Source organism: Palaemon carinicauda, chromosome 23, assembly GCF_036898095.1.
Source record: "Palaemon carinicauda isolate YSFRI2023 chromosome 23, ASM3689809v2, whole genome shotgun sequence".
Taxonomy (NCBI): domain Eukaryota; kingdom Metazoa; phylum Arthropoda; class Malacostraca; order Decapoda; family Palaemonidae; genus Palaemon; species Palaemon carinicauda.
This window is the reverse complement of record NC_090747.1, coordinates 86134436-86157938: the sequence shown is the minus strand read 5'-3', so window position 1 is coordinate 86157938 and position 23503 is coordinate 86134436. Positions and strand designations below refer to the sequence as shown.

The 23503-nt window shown below is 44.9% G+C and overlaps 1 protein-coding gene across 3 annotated transcripts in view; it reads right to left on the bottom strand.

The window, feature by feature from the left end:
- Positions 1 to 15548, bottom strand: part of Ids (iduronate 2-sulfatase) — a 135498-nt gene extending 119950 nt beyond the window's left edge. Inside the window, exon 1 of one of the 3 annotated variants that reach the window (XM_068347113.1) lies at positions 15326 to 15548. The gene's annotated coding sequence lies outside the window, so the exon portion shown is untranslated. The remainder of the gene's footprint in view (positions 1 to 15325) is intronic. The other 2 variants (XM_068347114.1, XM_068347115.1) reach the window with 2 other exon arrangements.
- Between the last annotated feature and the right edge of the window lie 7955 nt (positions 15549 to 23503).

Below are 23503 nucleotides of genomic sequence, written 5' to 3'. Positions count from 1 at the left end.
TCAGTCCGTACCAGGATTCCCAAGGTCCCTAACCAGATATCAAGCCATGAAGTAGCTTGCATGGCGTACTTCTCCTGGTTAAGGATCTCGGTTTCCAAGAAAGAAACATGACAAATTAGGAGATAATTTGTATTTTTCCAAACCATACAAACCTTAGCTATTTACATAGGGTTTACTTTCGGCGTAGCTGAAATTGACGAGCCTTTAGATTTTAACGAGGGTTTACTACCCCCGCGCTAGTTAGTGTCTCACTTCACTTAGAGGTAGGACTTGACTTGGGGGACAGGGCTGGCAGGCAAATATGTGTAAATAGCTAAGGTTTGTATGGCTAGGAAAAATACAAATTATCTCCGAATTTGTCATTTGTTCCGTAACCGAAATACAAACCACGCTATTTACATAGGGTGTCTTACCCCTTAGGAAGGTTGGAAAGTCCCCAGCCATACTGGCTTTGGCTTACCCGGGGACTCAGAATCCGAGTGAGTCGCACTCGAGAAAAGGAGTCCCTGCACCTCACAAGTTCCTTGCTCCGCAAGGAAACGTGTGGCCTACATAAGCTTGTGTGTAAAGGAAGAAAGTGTGACCCATCCTAGGCAGTTGACCTGGAGTTCTAGACGGAACTCTGGGTTAGGACGTTCCCAATACCACCTCATCAGGGTAGGGGGGACGCGACAGTATTGTCTCAATACTTGGAACACAAGGAAGCATGGTTTACCTGCAGAGGTTTGAGGTCAGCTATGCAGAGACCAGGATGCTGCTTCCCCAGTAGAGGGGAGGATGAAGAAAGAAGTAAGGGCCAGACATACTTCTTCCGTTCATGCAGTCTAAAACCTGGTAACAATGCCCTCAACCTTCTCCTACCTGTCCAAAATGGAGCCTGAGGTTAGACCAGCTGTTGCGTAGCCACCACAGAGTGATAGAAACGTATCGATACCCCTGTGGGTCACGTCCTGCAGGAAGTGGGCTGCGAAGGTCACTAGACGCTTCCAGACTCCAGCTTGTAGCACCTGCGTCACAGAGTAGTTCCTCTTGAAGGCGAGGGACGTTGGGATGTATCCGACACCGTGCTGTAGGGCGACGTGACAGGGGAGGGTCTGGATTCAGGTCGAGATGAATGCCCTTGAGTCCGAGCTGAAAAGGCCTACTGGTGACTCTCCCCTGCGTCCTTCCTGTGCTCCCAAACCGGGCTTGCACGTGAGGACAAACTGCAGCTGTTCTCAAAGATAACCCCTCGGTTCCTTTACTGGCAAGAAGGAGAAGGTCTGGGTCATCTGATACAGAACGGAGACTCGAAATCTTGAAGGAGTCGAACCGAAGGTCCGGGACTCCAAGATTCTGAGTCTAGAAAACAACTCAGGAGCGAACCTGAATGTTACCTCCCCCTATCCTCTTGAAAGGGCGGAGTCGTACGAGACCATGAAGATTGCTTACACACTGGCCGAGACCAGAGCGAGCAGGAGCACCGTCTGCCAAGACGGACGACGATCAGAGGCCTGACGTAATGGTTCGCAAGAAGATCTCTTAAGGGACTTAAGAGTCCGAACCATGCTCCATGGAGGAGGTCTCACTCCGACTGGGGGCAGGTACGTTCGTAGCTTCGCATGAGCGAAGAAAGATCCAGCGGGAAGGAAAAAGTCTATTCCTTTCAGCCTGAAGGCCAGGGAAAGGCTGAGCGATAGGCTTCACTGCCGAGAGCGGAAACGAGTTTCCTCCCGCCGATAAGCTATAACTGCGTTATTGCTGGAGTAGAGGCATCAAGGGAAGAGGTACCTCTCCCACGACACCAACCACAGAAGACTCTCTACTTCGCCTGGTAGACCCCTGCGGATGACTATCGCAGGTGACGCGACCTCCGCTCCGCAACTGTTGCGGGGTGTCTCTTCGTGAGGAGGTGGCGTAGTGTCTCCAGGCGTGAAGCCGAAGCGATGCTACGGCTTGTGAAAGATGTTGCAGTGTGGTTGTTTGAGTAGCCTGTGTCGTGGAAGAAGCTCTCCCGGGAGTTCCGTCAGGGAATGCAGAAGGTCCGGAAACCGTTCTGCGTATAGTCGCAGCGGAGCTCTCAGGGCCATCGAAAGGTTGACAGACAACCTGTTCTCGTTGAGACCCCTTCTCAACAGACAACAATAGCGGGAAGACGTAGACGTCGATGCTGTCCCACCATCACCGGAAAGCATCTTGCCAAAGAGTCTTGGGGTCTGAGACTGGGGGGAAGTACAGCGGCAGCTTGAAGTTCTAGGCTGTCGTGATCGGGTCCCCCAGGCCAGGACTTGCTGGTTACTAGAGGCCAAAGACCCCCAGGTACTCTCTATCTGTGAGGCTCTGCTCAGATTGTCGGAGAGAACATTCCTCTGCCCGGAATGAGCGAGCCGATAGTGGTATTGAGTGGACTTCGGATCATCTCAGTATCTCTACTGCAAGATGCGAAAGTATGAAAATGTACCTCCCTGCTAGTTGGAATACGCCAGTATCATGGAGTTGTCGCGCACGGAGCGACTCGGCAGGATCTGTAGGATCTGTAGAAGGGCCAGACTACGGCCTCTAAGCCTACCTGAATGATGAGAAGGTACCCTTCAGGTCCTGACCATAGGCCTGAACTGGAACATGCCCCCCCTCCCCCCCTTTTCTTTGACGAGTCCGAGAACAGCATCAAATGCGGGGAAAGGACGAGAATATCTACTCCCATGCAAGAGGTTCCATAGGTCAACCCCCATTGCAGGTCTAATCGTTCTGCTGGTCCCATAGGGGCCAGAAAGTCCGGTTAATCGTTGCTTTCATTCCACCGGAACTTGGGCTGCCTAACAGGGAACTTATCCTGAGGCGACCGTTCGGGACTTAAACGGGTCAATGAGGAAAGGAGACCCAGGAAACGTTCCAAGATAGGGCTGAAAGCTCTCCTTGACTGAGAAAAGGATCTGCGACTCTCCTCAGCCTTGCCACAGTCAACTGAAGGGAAGGCTCGGAGAAGGAGTCAATATCATGGCTAGATATTCCAGATGTTGAGGAAGAAGTAGAGAAGGCTCCTTGCAAATTACCATGATCCCTCACTCTTGGTAAAGTCCCGGAAGCTTGTCCCGGTGTTGAAGAAGGTCGAACCCGAGACTACCGGAGTTAGCCAAACCTCCAAAAAGCGAAGGAGGCGGAAGCCTGCTCCTGAGTGGCCATGAGGAAAGCGGGGAGAGTTCTCTGGTGAAAACCTGCGATGCTGCGGCGGGATCGCCACACAGCATCTTAAGCAGGTACATCTGTAGTCTAGGCTGAATTCCAAGTGCTTCCTGGAAGATGGATGGAATGGGACCTGGAAGTACCCGTCCTTCCGATCCAGGTCATAAGGAGTCTTGCGGTCTCGCTACCAGTCTGATCGACTCTGCTGTTCCACGCTGGACGAAGTTTGTTCGACAAACTTGATCAGAGCTGAGGGGTCGATGACGGAACTCCCGTCTCAGATGCTTTCCTACAAGAAAGGATCGACTGAAGAAGCCGGGGGAGAAGCCGTCGATGACCCTATGGAGGACATTCTCCTAAAGCATGGCTCTTTCTGCCCAACGGGCAAACCTCTTGCCGACCCCATGGCATAGAGGCTCAGCGACACTGGATTCGCTGACAGTGGAGGAGAGATGTTAAGAGCGAGGCGCGATATCCTTGGCTAATCACGGAAATCGTGCAGGAATCGGCATCGGGAAGCTGTTATCCGAACGAGTAACCTTAGGCATCCCCCCAGCGGGAGACCTGCCAAGGGGGGTTGCCAATCCTAGAGTTTGTGAACTCGGCCGCTCCCTCTAGGATTATGCCTCCCCGGGAGAACTTCCCGTCCTACCTGTCCCTGACAGGAGGGGACTGCTATTGTACACCTTGTCTTAGCTGCCGTAGCCAGTTCCGATAACCTAGGCTGACGAGCCTGAACGAAGAGGCGTCAGAGGCTTGCAGGGTCTGGAAGTAAGCGCCTTGGAGGAGTGAAAACGGGATTCGACTTCCTCCGCACAACAGCTGTCCATTTCTCTGTCCTTGGGCTCAAACAAGCTCTTCCCAAGGATGGAAGAGTGTCTGAGCTTGTCGACATCCACGGATGGGACTCCCGAGAGGAAGCCCTCGGTCACTGCGTCTCGATGCTCCTACATCGAGTTTGCCCGCAAGTTCGAAACTTGGCGACGGAACGCAAAGGTGCTTGAGCCCGAGAGAAGGAAAGTACCCATGATCTTCCTGGAGCTTCCTTGTACAAATCCTCGGGTCGCAATCGGGGAGGAAAAGGCCTGGTAAGCCCCTTCCACGAAATTGTGAAGAGGAAGGGCTAAACCAGTCACCCCCTGCCCGGCGGAGAAATCTCGAAAGAAAAACTCCCTGGCAAGACCCTTCCAGGGAATGGTGGGGAGGAAGGGCTAAACCAGATTCTGGAAAGAAGAATGTTGCTCAGACCTCCCTGAAGATTCTTCCTGCTCTTGCACGTGCCATGCTCTGCGTTTACGGGGAGAAGACCGTGTTCTGGAAATACGCGCTCCAGAAGACTCGCCAGGTTGCCTGTGCTGCGAAACCCCGACGGGAATCACGGTCGCAATCGCCCTGGCGCTCGCGCGATGGTAAATCAATGGTTCGCGCGTGGGCGAACGTGGAAGCGCCCGTGCGCGGGCACGCAGACGAAAGTGTGCGAGGGAGCGCAAAAGGAGGGCGAGCGTGGTTGGAAGGGCGAGCGCTGGCGGTCGGAATCCGATAGTGCGCAGGCGAGCGATGGCTTACTGGCGGGAATCGCGCTGACGCTCGCGCGATGGAAAACCGTTAGTTCGCGCGCGGGCGAACATGGGTGCGCATGCGTGTGGGCGCGCGGCCGCGAGGGCGAGCACAGGCGGCCGGGAGACCGATGGCGCGTAGGCGGGCGATGGCGTGTCTTGGCGAGCGATGGCCCGTAGGCGAGTGAAGGCGCGTTGGCAAGCGATGGCGTGATGGCAAGCGATGGCGTGTTGGCAATCGATGGCGCGTTGGCGAGCGGTGGTGCGTTAAAAACGCTAGCGAGCAGGCGAAGAATCGCGCTGGCGCGTAGGGGATCGCTGACGCGTAAGAGACTAGAGAAGGTCGTCGGCGAGAAGGCGAAGTAAATCTTCTTGCCTGCGCCCAGGTCTGGTAGATTGTGGGCTAGAGGGCGAACGTTAGCGTGCATCGCGCTAATCAGAAGGAGCGCAGGTGCATCAGGAAGGGGAGCGCTGATGCGTGCTGGCAAGCAGGCGATCCTGGGCGTTCAGGAAACAGTTGGCGCCCATGGCGCGTAGCAGGAAAGGGCGCGCAGGTGTGCACTGGCGAACTGAAGAGAGCTGGCACACAAAAGGACAGAAGTACAGGGGAGCGTTGGCGAGCAGGAAGAAGATCTACGGCGTGACTCAATTACCGGAGATCGTGGTCCACAGCAGGCGAGCGCTAGAGCGCTACTGCGCGCGTGCACGCAGGAGAACGTGGGCGCGCAGGAAAAAACCTGGCACTTAAGGGACTTACCCACACTGTGGAATAAGCCCCTTAGCCCCGAAGGGACCGGTGCCCATTGTAAACGGGGTGCGCCCACTGTGAGTTGGCGCCCACTGCGCATCTGCGTCCAGGAACGGAGGTGAAGACTAGAAGGTCTGGCAGGAGTAGAGCAGCTGCAACGGTCGGTACTCGGCGAGGAGGGTCCTCTGCGGAGAACGTCGAACAAAGATGAAAACGACCTCGGACAGGCGCAACACCCTCCGACCTCCGAAGAGGAGTCTCTGAACGTGAACTCCCTCGAGGGGAAAAGTCACTGGCAGGAGAGACCGTAGGCATCAGCTGTCCCCAAAGGGAAACTGAGCCCTCAGCAACAACAGCAACAACAGCAGGAGGAGTCCTCCGAAGAGGAGTCTCTGTGGTGAACTCCCCCCCAGGGGAGAAGCACTCGCAGGAGAGACCGTAGGCTCAACTGCCCCTCGAAGGGGACAGAGGCTTCAGCAACAACAGCATACGGAGTCCTCCGAAGAGGAGTCTCTGTGGTGCACTCCCCCTCGGGGAAGAAGCACTCGCGGGAGAGACCGTAGGGCTCAGCTGCCCCCCGAAGGGGACTGAGCCTTCAGCAACAACGGCAACAGCAGCAGACGGAGTCCTCCGAAGAAGTGTCTCTGTGGTGAACTCCCCCCCGGGGGAGAAGCACTCGCAGGAGAGACCGTAGGGCTCGGAAGCCCCCCGAAGGGGACTGAGCCTTCAGCAACATCAGCAACAACAGCAGAAGAGTCCTCAGAAGAGGAGTCTCTATGAGTGTCCTCCCTCACGAACGAAAGAGGAACACTTCGTAGCAGAGACGGGTCAGCAAGTGACCTAAAAAGAGCAATTCTCTGAAGAGAGGCTCATGCAGTTGCTAAGCCCCTTGAGCGTAACTGCAGGTGCGACCGCTCAGCACCAAGAGCATAGTCGCACGAAATCCATGGACCGAGCTTGCAACCGCTCAGCCCCTTGAGCAAGGTTACAAAAGCGGTCGCTCAGCACCAAGAGCATAACCGCCGGAGGACCAGGAACAAAATAAAGGCAAGAGGAGTTCCCCCAAAGGGAAAAAACTCAAGCCTGGACGGGAAAACTTCCCTTGGAAGGGAAGTTATCCACCCAAGGAGGCGAGCCTCCTGAGTGTTCTAAAATGAACTGGAGAGCTGTCAGTCGTCACGGGAGCACTTCCAGGAGAAGGAGACACGCCCCTGACGTAGATCTATAAGGGAGGCAACAACAGCAGACTCCCCAGGCCCCAACAAGACAGCTCGCTTCGTTGTCACATTGCACAAACGAGACTAGATCGTTAACTGTGAATAATAAAAAAAAAAAAAAAAGTTATTAGTTAACATTCATTCACCCGAGAAGACTCCGAAGAGGAATCCCAAGGGAAAAGAACACAAGAATTACACAACACACACGGAAGGAGAGCTGTAACAAACACAGAATTATAACAATTATAATTATGTAATTCAAATATGAATGTTCACTAAAGAAAGAACGAAAACCCCGAAAGGAATCGTTCTACAAAAAGCTGAAAAGTCAACAAATACAATTAGATTCATAAACTAATTGAGATAAAATGTACAGCGTAGCAACCCCACCCACACGGGAAGGAAGCTACCCAGGACATAGTAAAGGTAAAACGTAGTAAAGGGTGAACGACCTCGAGAGGGAGAGAGAGAGAGAGAGAGACCGTAGTCAAACTCGATCGCGACCCATGAAATTACACCGTGGTGGCCTAACTGCCGAGGGCTCCACGGAGATATCATACACTACACACACAAGCACGAACTCTGAAAAGGAAACTTACTGATTTCTATATTCAAATATATGCATAAACACAAAAATATGTTTACATATACAGTATATTGAGTATAAGAAAAGTAAGTGATTAAGTAAAGACAAAACATATAGTGGCTGCCAAGCGAGGACGAAGACAGGCATGTCTGTACATCGTCCGAGCCAAAAGTGAAGCGAGACATTTTACCGGTGTGTGAGGGGGGGAGGGGTAGCAAGCTACCCCTCCCCTACCCCTGCTAACTAGCGCGGGGATAGTAAACCCTCGTTAAAATCTAATGGCTCGTCAATTTCAGCTACGCCGAAAGTAAACCCTATGTAAATAGCGTGGTTTGTATTTCGGTTACGGAACAACTGTCGATTGGAGAGTCTCTCTAGAGAGATTCTCTTGGTGAGCTCTTCCATGGAGTGGTGGAGAAGAAGAGCTGGACGAGGCTCCTCCAGAATCTCGAAATGCCTCCTCCGTTGGACATGAGGAGGTGGGAGAAGCTTACTGGTAGAGCCGGAACGATGGAAGGAGGAATATTCGGTGAGTTGTAGGGAGATCTTAGCCTTGGCACCCTTCAGCCCTTGAGACCAGGGCAGGGTTGCACTGGTCTTTGAAGGTTTCTGGGTGCCAAAAATACGGTCTAATACCGTGTCCTTGCCCTCCCGTGGGGATATCTCTTGGGTCAGTAAACCCACTGAGAACCCTTATGAGAGTCAGAACCTGCCAGAATGCATGTTCTGACTCTTTTTGCTCTCCTTTCGACATTGGACTTGCAGCGAAGTCTCCTTCTTCCATCCCTGAGAGCTCTTTCCGGGGTGGGTCGCTGACATCCCTCAAGTGACTGGCTGTCTCTGTAGACTTGGTAGTCCTAGAAGAGGACTTTGGCAGAGTCTTGGAGTCTTTGGGCTCCTTCCAAGGAAGGAGGTAGGACTTCAGCATTGAAGGCCGAGATGTCGTGTCCCTCCTGATTTCTATTGGTGGTAGGGAACTCTCTGTGTGAGGGGAGGCTTCCTCCGAAGGTGGAAGGGAGGTCCTATCCTCACGCGACTCCTTTGGCAAAGGTGAGGGGGGAGATTGTCCCGAGGAAGATGCAGGAGGAGTTGGTCTTGATGGTCTAACCGGACTCAACTTTACCCTCGAGGAAGTGACCGCGTCAGAGACTCCTCTTTTACTCTTCAGGTGGGAGGAAGAAGTCATGGTTCTTTGCCGAAGGTCTGCTGGAGCTATAAGCTACTCCGAAGAGCAGCCAGACAGAGCAGGATTGAAAACCTGTACCACTGCTCTGATTATAGCACTGAACCATGGCTGTTGACTGACTGACACACAGTCAGAAAGATCCCCTGAAGGGAAAGGGACCGAAGGTTCCCTAGGAGTCTCTGCTGTAGGTGGGTCCACCTTAGAGGAAGGCAGTTTTGGGATCCTGCAGAGGCCTGTTCCTCTTTCCCCGGCGGACAAGCTGAAAAGCGTTTGCAGTGAGGGGAATGAGGCAATGGTGACCTGTCTGTGTGCTGTTCCTACTTACTGCGCAAATGTGCCGGTGAGCAGGCGAGAACTGGCTCAAGCACGCGGGCGAGAGCTGGCTCGCGCGCGCGGATGAGTGGTGGCACGTGGGCGAGTGTTGGGGCGCATGCGCAGGTAAGTGTTGATGCGCGCATGCGCAGGCGAGTGTTGATGCGTGCGGGTATGCATGACCTGGTGTGTGCGCGCGGGTATGCGTGACCTGGTGTGTGCGCGCGGGAGTGCGTGACCTGGTGTGTGCGCGCGGGAGTGCGTGACCTGGTGCGTATGCGCGGGTGAGATCTGGCACGTAGGAGAGAGCTTACGAACGCGCGGGCGAGCGTGTAAGCAAGATCTGGCACGCAGGAGAACGATGGCACGTAGGAGAGAATTGCCGAGTGCGCACAGCCGAGTGCTGGCGCTTAGGAGAGCGCTGGCAAGCAGGAGCTTGTTGGCGCGCAGGAGAGATTTGGTGCGTAGGAGAGCGCAGGAGATCGTTGGCTCGTAGGAGAGTGCTGGCGCGCATGAGATCGCTAGTGCGCAGGTTGGAGCTGTCGTCTAGGAGAGCGTTGGCGAGTAGGAGACGGAAGTTGCGCGAGCGCTTAAATTTCAGTGGGATCTGTTGCGCCGGTGATCGTTGGCGCGCTGGTAGTCACTGAGGGTGAGCAGGTGAAGGCGTGCGCCGAAGCGTTGCAGAGTGCCAACAAGCAGGCTGGCGCTGACGAGATGTTGGTAAGCGCAGGTGCACTGAAGGGAGCTAGCGAACTGAAGAGCGTTGGCGTGCAGCTGCACACTTAAGTAGGGCCTCAGGAGGCTGTACCGGGAACAGGAACGGCGATGGTAGGTTGGCAGGTAGCACAGGAACAGGGATGTGCCCTTTGGAAGGGCGAACATCCACTGATGGAGATCGTGAACGATCTACAGAAAGGTCCAGGACCGAAGTCAGAGTACTAGTAGCAGCGTCGTCGGGAGAAGGTTCAGAAACGGGCGAAGATCGAGGGCCAAGAGACGACTAAAGCGGAGACTGCTCTGCGGGTGACGGCTGCGATGACGAGTCTGGAATGCCAAAGAAGCGCCTTTTCACCGATGGTGAAGGGCGAGCTCTAAGGTGAAGCGGTGGGCGAGCTCTGCGACGGAGAAGCCCTCTAGGAGTTTCTATGAGTGAACTCCCCCGAGGGAGAGAAACACTCGCAGGAGAGACAAACGTAAGACTAAGTTTCCCCCTCGAAGGATTATCAGGACCAGGGGAAACTAAGTCGGCAGCAACAGCTGGATAGTTTGGAGGGGCAGGGGAGTCGGCAGAAACCACAGAAGACACCTCTGAAACCACGACGTCGATGAGCGCAAGAGGATCTACCTCCCAAGTCAACAATAATGGCTGCACACTTGCACCCCAGAGGATGAGCTGCAGCAAGTAGTCCTTGGAGGGCGGACCCTGAAGCCCCAAGGACAACCAAACCTGTAACACAAGGCCTCACCCATGGGGAGAGGTGGGGCAGCTTCGCTAGAGGAAGCAACACCATCTCTCGAGGACCGGGGTTGGCCGAAATTAAATGGGTCTACGGTACTACTCGATGGTCTCTCAGAAGAGACCGCACGAGTAGGAGCTTCAGAGGATGGTTGGGAGACGGAAGAAGAAGCCTTGGGTTTTTTCCCCTTCGAAGGAACCTTCAAAGGAGAAATATCCCGCTTAGAATTCTTCTTCCACCGTCACCCAAACCTTTCCCATTGGGAGGCAGACCACTCCCGACACTCACTACACTTGTTGAAATCACACCAATGACCTCTGCAGACGGGACAAACGAGTTCTGGGCAGGTGCGCATGTTTGCAGAAGTCAACACATACACACACTAACACAAAGAAAAAGCAAAAAGGAATTAATGGCAGTCCAAATAACGACGAAGGATGAGGAACAGCAACGACCGTAACCGTACACCATCTGAGCCAAAAGCAAAGTGAGCTAAATCACCGGTGTGTGAGTGGGAGCGGTAGCAAGCTACCCCCCCTACCCCCGCTAACTAGCGGTGTGGGTAATTGACCCTCGCTAAATTTTAATGGCTCGTCATTTCAGCTACGCAGAAAGTAATACCCCTAAATAAATAGCGTAGGTTTGTATTCCAGTTACGGAACAAAAAAGTTTTAATAGTCATATGTCAGCTAGCAGTGATTCCTTCTATGTAAAGAATGCAAGGTTTGTATTTGTGTAGGGAATAAACCAATATTAATCATGATGATATGACAAATTTAAGAATAATTCCTATTTTTCCTAATGATACAAACCTTCAGCTCTTTATCAGGGTAGTAGTTTAGCAAGGGCAACAACCACCCATTTTGATACTCCCACTAAAGAATTATTGGGTCCTTTGATTGGCCAGACAGTACTACATTGGATCCCTCTCTATGATTACGGCTCATTTTGTCTTTGCCTACACATACGCTCAATATTCTGGCCCATTATATACATACTCACCTCTGTCCTCATACACCTGACAACACTGAGATTACCAAACAATTCTTCTTCACCCAAGGGGTTTGCTACTGCACTGTAATTGTTCAGTCGCCACTTTTCTCTCGATAAGGGTAGAAGAGACTCTTTAGCTATGATAAGCAGCTCTTCTAGAAGGGCACTCCAAAAACAAACCATTGTTCCTTAGTCTTGGGTAGTGCCATAGCCTCTGTACTATGGTCTTCTACTATCTTAGGCTAGAGTTCCCTTGCTTGAGGGTTCACTCAATTCCTTATTTCTATTCCTTTTGTTTTTGTAAAGTTTTTATAATTTATATATGAAAGATTTATTCTAATGTTAATATTCTTAATGTTAATGTTAATATTTTCCATGTTCAGGGCATCGCTCACTGAGGAGTTGATCTGCAGCCTCGAAAGTCTCTGATATGAGGTGCCCTTCGTTAGAGACACTACCGATGGATCTAGGGGTAATGCTGCTAGGTTCTCCTCCATTACTACTTAGTACCTCCTCTGCTGGACGAAGTGAGGAGAGGGGAGTTTCACTGAATCACTAAACTGTAGACTGAGTGCTTCCAGCAATCTGTGGAAAGGTCTTCTTTATGGCTGCCTTCAACCCCCTTGACCAGGGCAGATCTCTGAGTATCATGCAGAAGGTCCAAGACTGTGTCCTTACTTTCGAGTGGCGCGGTAGAAGGGTCGTCCAGGCCATTAATAGCCATGTTACATGCCAGGACTTGCCAAAATGCATGGCCCGTCTCCTTTTGTTCACATGCTGAGATCCTGGGACTAGCTGTTCTCAGGAGTGTGTCGTCCTGTTCGTAGTCATGGTAAAGATTTTCCACCCACGAGCTGGCACCCTTAGGAGCCCGGGACGGGTCGTCGTGATTGCCATGGCATTTCAATGAGTATCTAGACATTGAGGAAAGTTCCTTTCCTGCCGTTGTTGTTGCTGAGCATGTCGAACTCAGTACCTTCTCTTGAACTGGTGCAGTCATCCTCGATAACAAGTTCTTGGGCACTATTTTGCCATCCTTCCTTTCCTTCGGTTGCAGCAGGAACTCAGCGAGTAGGGAAGGTCTCTTCAAGTTTTCCTTCTTCCTGGACGGACTAGAAGTACACCTGGGAAGAGAGGCATAAGAAGGCTGTTCAACTTCTGTAGAGAGAACGGGTTGGATAGTTGGGGTAGTCTCAATTGGAGACAAACGATAAGATTTCATAAGCAAGATCTCCGAGCCCCTGCTGGTCCGGGGGTGAAGGGTGTCGCTCGAGGAAGAAGTTGCCTCTGCTGCCCCCTTTTTTTCCTAGGCATCATAGGGGGTTAGCTCTAGCTTCAAGTAGTCTTGCTGCAGCATGCTAGAATCTGTTGGAGGATTATGTATCTTGGATCGCATCGGCGACAAACCTATAGAGCCTGTCATTTTTGCGGTTGAGCCGTAACAACACTCTTTCATCTCGGATTGAATGGTGAAAATGTGAACTTCGAGGCACTTGAAGCCTACAATGGGATCTGCGGGGTGCTGGTCAAAGCTGCAGCTGTGTCTCTACCCGCAGAAACTTGCGAAGTACCTTTAACGGCTTGTCGGACTGTCCTGACCAACTCATGGAACCAGGGCATGTCATTGCTGAATGACAGGATGGTCATCGGGGCCCCATAAGGGAGCTCACGTTCTGGTGTTTGTCTGCGAGGGGTCCAGGCTGATCTGTCCTCCTTCGAGGAGGAATGCTCACACTTACCCAAGTGCATCCGTACCAGCATGCTGTCGCGTTCCATCTTGGAGGGACAAGTCAGTATTCGTGGATGGATAGCTGTCGATGTCGAATTTCTTGGAGAACGCACTTGTTCTCGAACGTGATCGTAGGTTGCTGCATTATTCAACTATTCTGTAAAATCATCGGTGCTACTGTGAATGACAGCTTTGACACAGTGGCCAGTGCTTGATTTCGGATAACTTACTTTTCAATTATAAATTTAATTAATCTACTGTATTATCACAACATAGACTAGGCAGCCCATACCTGGAGAAGTGTAAAGCTGCTTACAGGTAATTTGCTCAGACTTTTATTCCCTTGGTGGCTGCCCCAGGCTAGTGTTTCTGGGATCCATATAAAATCAAATACTCACTGGGTCATTGCTATTCTTTAAAGATGAAATGAGTTCAAAATGCTAAGTTTCATCTAGGTGCTAGGTCTATCTACTGAGCCCTCAGAAGCCATTTCCTAGTCTCAACTAGGGTGGTGAGGGATTAGGCACTAATCATATATGAATATATTGAGTTAAAGACATTGTGCAACAGAGAAATGGCTTGTCTTTTATCTCCGCTACTCATTAGCAACTCTAAGCCTTTAATCGCTTTAATCATGCTCCTGTGCAAATAACTATTTTGGTAATATTTCGAAAAAGTCCCACCCAACGCCATTAACACTTGCCAGTACATGGAACATAGGAGCTTGATGTTTTACTTTTTTCGCGAGCGAAGTGAGCGCACAGCGGAGCCAAAACCATTAGATTTTTGTAATATTACAATAGAGTCTAGTGGTTTTTGCTCTGATGTGAGCTTGCTTTGCTCGTGAAAAAAGAAAAACATCAAGCTCCTATGTACTGACAAGCAATAATGGTGCTGGGTGGGACTCTACCGAAATATTACCAATTTTTTCACCTAGTATTAGGCACACTTTTGGGACATTACTTAACTCTATTCTGTACAAAACTATAAAATACTTGGAATTTTATGAATCTTTATTTCATATATTTGCAAGAGACTGAGTAACGGTTAAAAAATAAGTAGCAATATTCCATGGATTTATTACGCGTCTATGAAAATAATGCATAGAGAAAATAATATATATATATATATATATATATATATATATATATATATATGTATGTATATACAGTATATATGAGCTAAGCACTGTCAGGTTGTTACTGTGTGGAATAAGTGAATGTCAACAGATCTGTCTTCTTTGTTAAAGGAAAGACGGTTACAATGTGTCTGAGTGCCACTTTGAGAATGTCGTTATCGGCGTGGCTTTTTGGGCACTCAAAAATGTTCGTTAAAAGTTAGCGTCCCCAGAATCTCTCTCTTTATTGGTTCTCATAAGACTTTCGGGTCAAAACAGCCAATCATCGATCAGGGCATAGAAAGGCCAAGGTGGGCGCTTGAACTGCCCCATAGTTTTTGTCAGTTAGAGTTGGGAGGCTTGAGTGGTTAGACCTATACGTCCAGGTCACGGGTGCCAGCAATGAGTGCCAACCAGTACCATTTCTCTGAGGACTTTTTCTTAGTAACGTAACGTAATGATAAACTAAAGGGCGCCCTTGTAGCTTAAATAGAATATAGCAGCTGTGGAAAATTAACAAACTGAGTCTCATTCGTGCATGACCCTCTCTCATAATTATGTTAACCCTAAGATGGATTGTCTCTATCCTTGTTTCCCCAAGACGTGAAGTGTGATCCCCCCTTTAATACGACCTAAATCAGGTCATATATATATATATATATATATATATATATATATATATATATATATATATATATATATATATATATATCACTAAGTTTTTATTAGTTGTCAAAATAAGTGCTATTTTCGAAGAAAGGTGGAGTTTAACTATGGGAATGAGCAGTTTTAAGTAAGAAAGATTTTACCATCCAGGGGTGTATGTATGATAGCAGCCACCTGTATGTATTATTGTGGCTAACTTAGAATACAGCAGTGTAAGGGGGGTCACAGGGGGGGGAGTTAGCCCCTCTATTAGGTAAGGACACGGCTTGTAGGTTAGGGGGGAAAGTTTAGGTTAGTCAATGTCCATTTTCAACCCAAATGGCAGGAGCTTGCCGCTGATATACAAAGGCTCCAACGTCCGTAACTATAATAAAACCGATTTAAGCTACCGGTAGGACTAGGGTAGTGTCGTCAGCTACCAGAGGTATACCTACCCTTGGGAGTACAGTAAAGCAGTTACAGTGTAAAATGTACACCCTACATCAATTCCAAATTAGGGATTCACCAATAAAAACAAATTCTAACAAGTTCATTCAAACATTAAGCTGGGACCATCGATAGATTAACATACCAGTAGCTTAGAAAATAAACCTTACCACACACAATTTCAGATGTTTGGTGACAAGAGATTATTGCGTCTATGCTTATACGTTCATTTTGATAATATGCTGAGACTTTAAGTTCCTAATGCTGGGGCGATGGGTAAAACCTCTTTGTTAAAATTGATTATTCTTCGTTTAAAATTAAGTTTTAGGAATAAAATGGAAATGCTAGTCTCACTCAAAACTTGTCAAGAGATTGTAGAGTAGTAAATGCGAGGATGTTTCTTTGCAACGGCTCCCCATTGCTACTAACTTAGTAACTTTACTTGTTTCAATTTACAATGTTTAAAGGCAAATAAGGTCTACCAATATATTTTTCCATTCATTGATTTATTCTCTGTTGGTTAAAATTAAGAAATATGTAAGCATTATTTTTTTCAGAGTTAAACAACCTCAACCTGACATTTCATTTAGTTAGCCTACACATTATATTGACCGTTATATCGAAGACATTTTGTAACTTCCCCTACCTGAATATTTTTTTTTTAAATACCAAATTTTAATATTCTAATAATTGTCTTATCACTTAAAGTTATTTCCTGAATATGTTTCGATTTAGCTTTAGTCACTTATTCTATCTTATACCTGTAAGTCTCCAGTAATGTTTGATGTCCTCTTTATTTTCAATGTTCATATTTTCTATGATTTCTGTGTAGGCCTATGTACTGTTTTTATTGAATTCTTCTACATAATTGATTACCATAGTCTTTTCCGTTTGATAATTTGTCTTTAGATTCTCACCTAGACTGCTATTTATATGGGAATTTAGTATAGACACCAATTTAAGCAGTTTAATTTTCAGTTCTTATTACTGTGCTCTAAATGATGTGCCCAGTTCCAGACTATATGCAGTAATTCTTTGAGATTTCAAAGTTGGGGGTTAAGTATGGTGAAGACAATGGTGTTTTATCATATTTCCATTATTGTCCTTATCTTTATTTTTCGGGTTTTCTTTATTTCTCTCTATTTCTTTACCCTCAGTGTGTTTCTTTCCGTTTTGTGCCCCAGAGATTGTAACATTCTATTTTCCAACTAAGGTTGGAGGTTAGGTTATAAAGATTAGAATAATGTGTTTAATTCTAATAGTCAGGCCTTCTCCATCATGAGGCTCAATACTACACATTATTCTAAAAGTTTTATTTCAGCTGTGACCAAGTTGTGGAATGATCTTCCTAATCGGGTAGTTGAATCGGTAGAACTTCAAAAGTTTAAACTTGCAAGAAATGTTTTTATGTTGAACCGGCTGACATAAGTCTTTTTATAGTTTATATATAAATGATACACAGTAATCTAATGTTGTTACTGTTCTCAAAATATTTATTTCAATTGTTCATAACTTCTTATTTAGTTTAATTATTTCCTTATTTCCTTTCCTCACTGGGCTATTTTTCCTTGTTGAATCCCTTGGACTTAGAGCATCTTGCTTTTCCAACTAGGGATGTAGCTTAGCTAATAATAATAATAATAATAATAATAATAATAATAATAATAATAGTAGTAGTAGTAGTAGTAGGCCTAATCATTACTATTATAATAATAATGATACTTAAACTTCTGGTCAATTAACAGTATGTGTATGCGTGTGTGTAAATATCAACCACAATGCCATTTAATGACGTATTCTACCTTTGGGAATGTATATCCACTGTTAATTCATTTATGATAAATGCTTTTGGCTGGTCAAGGATTCCAACATATTCCTCTGAGTCCAAACAACGCCAGGAAGGTCCTCTAGCTGTGTCAACTCAAAAGGTATAGGTTCGAATCCTTGCCCAGCCAGATGTATTAATCTTGTCAAATGAATTTCCAGTGGATATGCTTTCCTAAAAGTAGAATTCGATAGTAAATACCATTGAGGTTGATATTTACATTGATTAAGATCACGAGTTTTAGTGATAAATATTCATATGTGTGGGTGTGTGTGTGTTTTATCCACTCAAATGAGCATAAGTCCTTTTCTAACATGTAATGGGGCCAGATGGTATGAATGTAAGTGTTGTTCCCGATGGTAGCCCACACCTGTTACATCTCATCTTAATTAAGGTAAGGAAATAATCCTAACCCAGGCACCCAATAGATTATTTATTTAAGATTTTCGAAGAAATACAGTGGTCTTAAAGCACTGTCAAAATAGATATTGCTCAGCAGTGCTGCCAGATCTGGGAATTTATTCCTAGATTTGGGGATTTTGGGTATCTGATGGGAATATTCTGTACAAATTTCCTATGAAGAAGAAACAAAGATGAGTAAACCTTTAAATTGTTGCTAGTTTACTTGCATTTATACGAAGTATATTGAGTCATTTCTATATAAGTAAAGCCTGCATGATGAGAAGAAAATCTATTTGCGGAAATAGGGATTTTTAGGTTGTTTTGGAGAATTTTCATCATGAATTTTGGGGATATTTAGACTAACCCATCTGGCAACACTGTTGCTCTGTCGTCGACGTTTCAATGTTATTGTCACACGCGTCCTTCCTACATTAGTTTGTCATCGTCTAGTTGTGTAGTGTATATAGATAGACCGGCTCAACTGTAACTATCCTAGTATTAAAACAAGTATGTGTTTTATCAGTTTGCGTAGATAGTATCATGTCCACATTTCGTTCATGAGTTGCAGGCTAACGTACACATTTAGAAAGTAATATGAATACACATCAAGTTCATAGCATTGCAAAGTAGGGTAGGAATAGCTTATTTCTAGGTTAGTCAGGCGTAGACATAACTTTTAGAAATATTTCATATGTTACGACTAGGCCTAGACATAGCCTTTAGAAATATTTCATAAGTTACGGCTAGGTCTAGGCATAGCCCGTAGAAATATTTTCTGTGCTACGGCTTGGCCTATGTAGGATATTCTTAACTTTGTTTACACAACTATGGTGTCTCTCCATTCATTTCTTCAACCAAAACTTTTCAGATGATCATGTTAACTGTACCAATAAAGTCCACGGTAGTGATTGGTTGAATGCGATGACACCAGAAAGTTGTTAGGGTACTAAACCTACCTAACCCAACCACATACTACTGTAGATTTTTTGTATATAAGATTTTCAAAATAATACTATGGATAACCCGAATACATAATATTGTGTTTTAAGCTTTTCTAGGCCTTACTGAGCCCTAAGCTTATAATAAGTGGTAGACTAATATTGATTTTTTTCTTAATGTGAAGGGTTCCTTATGTTATGTATTGTACTAAACATAACGCAAGTACGTATATTGTAGATGTAATCTTTGATATTTTATCAGCCATATAATGCACTCTGTCACTTTATAGGATTATAGGACAATATACGCCGGTAGGCCTACATATATTGTAGATGTATTCTTTGATATTTTATCAGCCATACAATGCACTCTGTCACTTTATAGGATAATTAGGACAGTATACGCCAGTAGGCCTACATATATTGTGGATGTATTCTTTGATATTTTAGCAGCCATACAATGAACTCTGACCTTTTATATGATAATATGTCTAACTTAAGTACACAATACATTATCTATTAGAGATTTTCGAAGTGTAGGCTACGATTGCCACTATTCAGGTCAAGATGTCCCATCAGTATATTACAATCTTTTACCAGAATTTTAGCCCTGACTAATTTCCTGATTTAGTTAAAGTTAGGCTGTAGGTTTATTCGGGCATTTCACTGGTTTTCCTGTTTTCTCACTTAAAAATCCAGATTTAGCACCGAAATCCTTTTTTATTGTTTGTCTTGGAATGGAATTTGTATCTCAATGTGTACAAGGTCAAGATGCATATCACCAATACTATATCAAAATTAATATAACCATGTCACTTTTTGTTTGTTTAGAACAGTTATAGAGAATATTCTATCCGCATTTTTTATGATAAACTATGATTAATCATTTTTTTTACACCTAAGCTATAATAAGCCACTCCGTTATCTACTGCTAATGTCTTTTTAAGTCGTACATGTTATTCATAAAAAAAGAAACAATTGGTGAGGGAAAATGCATTTGGTGTCCTTGTAATCACTGCTGAAATCGACTTATAAATGATGACTTGAGAATTGACTATTCATGTGGTATAAGCTATATGGGAATCGCTACGTGTCAGCGGGAACATAAATATATGTAGATTTTACCATATAATTTTACTACTTTGTTCTTTATACATACATACATATACCAAGGCACTTGCCCCAATTTTGGGGGGTTGCCGACATCAACAAATGAAACAAAACAAAAAGGGAACCTCTACTCTCTACGTTCCTCCCAGCCTGACAAGGGACTCAACCGAGTTCAGCTGGTACTGCTAGGGTGCCACAGCCCACCCTCCCCCGTTATTCACCACAGATGAAGCTTCATAATGCTGAATCCCCTACTGCTGCTACCTCCGCGGTCATCTAAGGCACCGGAGGAAGCAGCAGGGCCTACCGGAACTGCGTCACAATCGCTCGCCATTCATTCCTATTTCTTGCATGCTCTCTTGCCTGTCTCACATCTATCCTCCTATCACCCAGAGCTTTCTTCACTCGATCCATCCACCCAAACCTTGGCATTTCTCTTGTACTTACTTCTCCCATCAACTCTTGCATTCTTCATTTTTTTTTTTTTTTATTTCGTGTCTTCATTGCTGAACGTAATGATTTAGTTGCATAAACTATCAATTACTTATGTACTTAGCATCACCCCAGCGCCAAAACGCGAGATTATAATGACTGTTTCCTTACTAAAGATTTAGTAACACCTACATCGCAAACAATAAGGTTATACCCTAACGGTTTTGGCTTGTGATGGCTCTAATACTCTTCTCTGTTATTGTTTTTCAAAGAGGATGTGTAAGGTATTTTCTCATAAACTGCTTATTCCATTGCCTTTTGTGTTTCAATCGTCTTGTTTCCAGGTGAGCGGAAATCCTACCATTGGGTATCCACACGATTCCGATGTATAACAGTTTAAACACCACGTTTAAACTTCAAACTGTACAGCCTAGGTCTAGCTTCTCTTGCCATGAGTGCCTCTCTCTCTCTCTCTCTCTCTCTCTCTCTCTCTCTCTCTCTCTCTCTCTCTCTATATATATATATATATATATATATATATATATATATATATATATATATATATATATTGGAATTACCTCGGTCTGAGAATTGAGATTCAGGGTCGGGATTTGCCATCTTTTGTTATTGTCTTGTTGAGGTTATGGGTGCATTATTCTTTATTCGTGCAATATTATGGCTGTTCTGAATGGTTAATTATCTTACTCTAAGGGCTGTTTTCCAGGTCCTATTCACTGCAGGACCTACACGTTCAATTTATCTTAATACTTTCTTAGGTATTTTGCATGGTGTTTATTGTTCAATCCACATTATCGAAACGCCTAGGGAACAAGAAAGTCCTAAGTTTCTTCTTGAATGAGATATTTTTCACTTATCAATTCTCAAATTTTAATAGTTTTGTTATCAACAATTGAACATTTACATAGCCGCAATTTATGACATCCTTAGTATCCATGGTCCATATTTTCTGCTAATATCTTCAGATCCAAATCATAAGCTTTGAAATTTCTTGAATTCACTAAATGATCACCTGGTTTGTTCAACTTAGTGCACTTTATACATTTTATCTGTTATTATTATTATTATTATTATTATTATTATTATTATTATTATTATCCAAGCTATAACCCTAGTTGGAAAAGCAAGATGCTATAAGCCCAAGGGCTCCAACAGGGAAAAATAGCCCAGTGAGGAAAGGATATAAGGAAATAAATAAATGATGAGAACAAATTAACAATAAATCATTCTAAAAACAGTAACAACGTCAAAACAGATATGACATATATAAACTATTAACAACGCCAAAAAACAGATATGTCATATATAAACTATAAAAAGACTCATGTCAGCCAGGTCAACATGAAAACATTTGCTCCAACTTTGAACATTTGAAGTTCAACTGATTCAACTACCCGATAAGGAAGATCATTCCACAACTTGTAACAGCTGGAATAAAATTGCGAGTTATATTCCTTGGCGGCGTGATTTCCTTAACATTTCCCATACACTTTATCATCAGTCTTGAATTTGCTATTTTTTTTTTCCACATTGTACTTATCACGTATATTATAAGTACCTGATTGCAACATAACCTTATCAAAATTAAACTCTCTGAACTTCAGGATCATATTTCAACGAGTAGGCCTACTTGGTAAGCCTATTCTCAACCCTTTTCTTGAATATCAGACTTATCTTCTCTTCTACATTTTGAATATGGCCTAGGCAACGATTCGTTTGAATCAAATAATTTAATATTCCATCATTGTATACATTGTATACAATTAATTTAGTTTTTAATTTCACAATTTTCCTCGTCTCGGTGTCTGCAACCATGGTTTGAATATTCATTGCTGCTTCATCTATGATCTTTTCATCAGTAGAGTTTACAACATTTCCATTTGAAATTGACCTCGTATTAAGAATTGATTGATCCTTAAGTGCAAGTTTAGCCTCATTTATCCTGTCAGTGATTGTAGTTGATTTAATTGATAGTGGATTTTTTCCTTAACTTTGCCGAGAGTATGACATTTTCTCATTTAAAGGAAGATTGTAACAACTGACAGATAAACATCCATTCTTTTTGGTGTCATTTAGTCATACAAGAATGTAATTTGAATACTCTGGCTCAGACAACTAGTACGCTTACTGAAAATAATTTTTTACTTGCCATCCCCTATTATATCCAACTTATTGTCCATGACAACTTTGATATTCAACGTGATTTTTTGTTATTAGACTGAATTTAGTTTTTATCATTTTGCTTGAAAAAAACGTTTATACATGAAATTTGAAACTTAAGGTGTTGAAAATAATTTATCTCATTAACAGTACCCCAAGTGACTGACAATAAAATGATACCTCTAGTTACATTAGATTAGAACTTCCGTTTCTTATGTTCGATAAGATTTGTGATGGATCGTTTATAAATGTAGTTTTTGGACGCCGAGAGTTAACTCCTCAGGGACTCAAACTTTAAGGAATAACAAATCTGGTATCGTGGTCCCACTAAATGCTTCATAGCGCGTAGGTAGCATTGTGTTTGATGATACTAGGCACTGGACTATATAATAAGTTTTACCTTTGACCTCGGCTAGTCTTTTTGAAAGACCTTAAACAAGCTTTCAGGAAATTAAGTATCTTTCGTGATATTTTCGGCAGCTTCCTTGCATGCTTTTTTTTTTTTTTTTTTTTTTTTTTTTTTTTTTTTATCTTGGTGACATCGTAAATCTTGTTTCTGTCTTTTTTGGTCCTCATAAACCTATTAATTTTCAGAGGCAGTAGGTCCATCGTCTTCAGCGTTGTAGCCCCACCCTTGTTGTTTCATATATTTTTTTGCTTTCTCCGTTGCTATTGGCCTTTGTACGTTAAATAGCATAAAATGGCAAAAGAAGGTAAAATTACCTAACATAAATTAGAGGCAATTAAATAAATTGTGCATATTTACTTCACGATAACAGCTTTCATTCTTTTTTGTTTGGGCACCTCACTTGAAAAAATATATATAGTTAAAAATGTTTGAAATAAATTCCTTTACTCCGAGTTTAAGGGCTCTTCAAACCGAGGATTTTAACCAAAGATAATTCCTGATTATTTTGCGGTTTGCACAAGCGTATCTTCTTCAGGAATGTCAAGGAGAATATTATAATCTCTTATTGGGTAAATTAACGGCCGTGCAATCCACCCAGGCAGCCTCTCCTCCGAGAGCTTAACTCTTCTTGCAATCACATAGACGAATCCTGATGAACATACAGATCCTATGATATTACCTGGCACGTCCCACAGGGGACTGATGGCAGTCAGAGTCTACAGCAGGTGGAGGAGGAGGATTGTGAGGGGCTAGGATGGGGGAAGCCATCAGCTCATCTCGATCTAAGAGAGGACAGGTATGGAAATTTCGTCACTCGGATGCATACCTTTATAGGTCCATCGCTATCGGCATCTCATCAAGACTAGCGCGTTTAAATCATTCCGATCTCGAGGGGTATTTATATTGCAGCGGTGGCGATAGAGCATGCAATATTTCTTTTTCTTAATAACCTAGAAGTTCCTGTGTGGTATTCCTATCTTGATAAAGCTGAGAAGTATCCCGAAGTAAACAAACACTGTCTCCTGGGGTAAAATAAGTGAGCCTTGACCATACC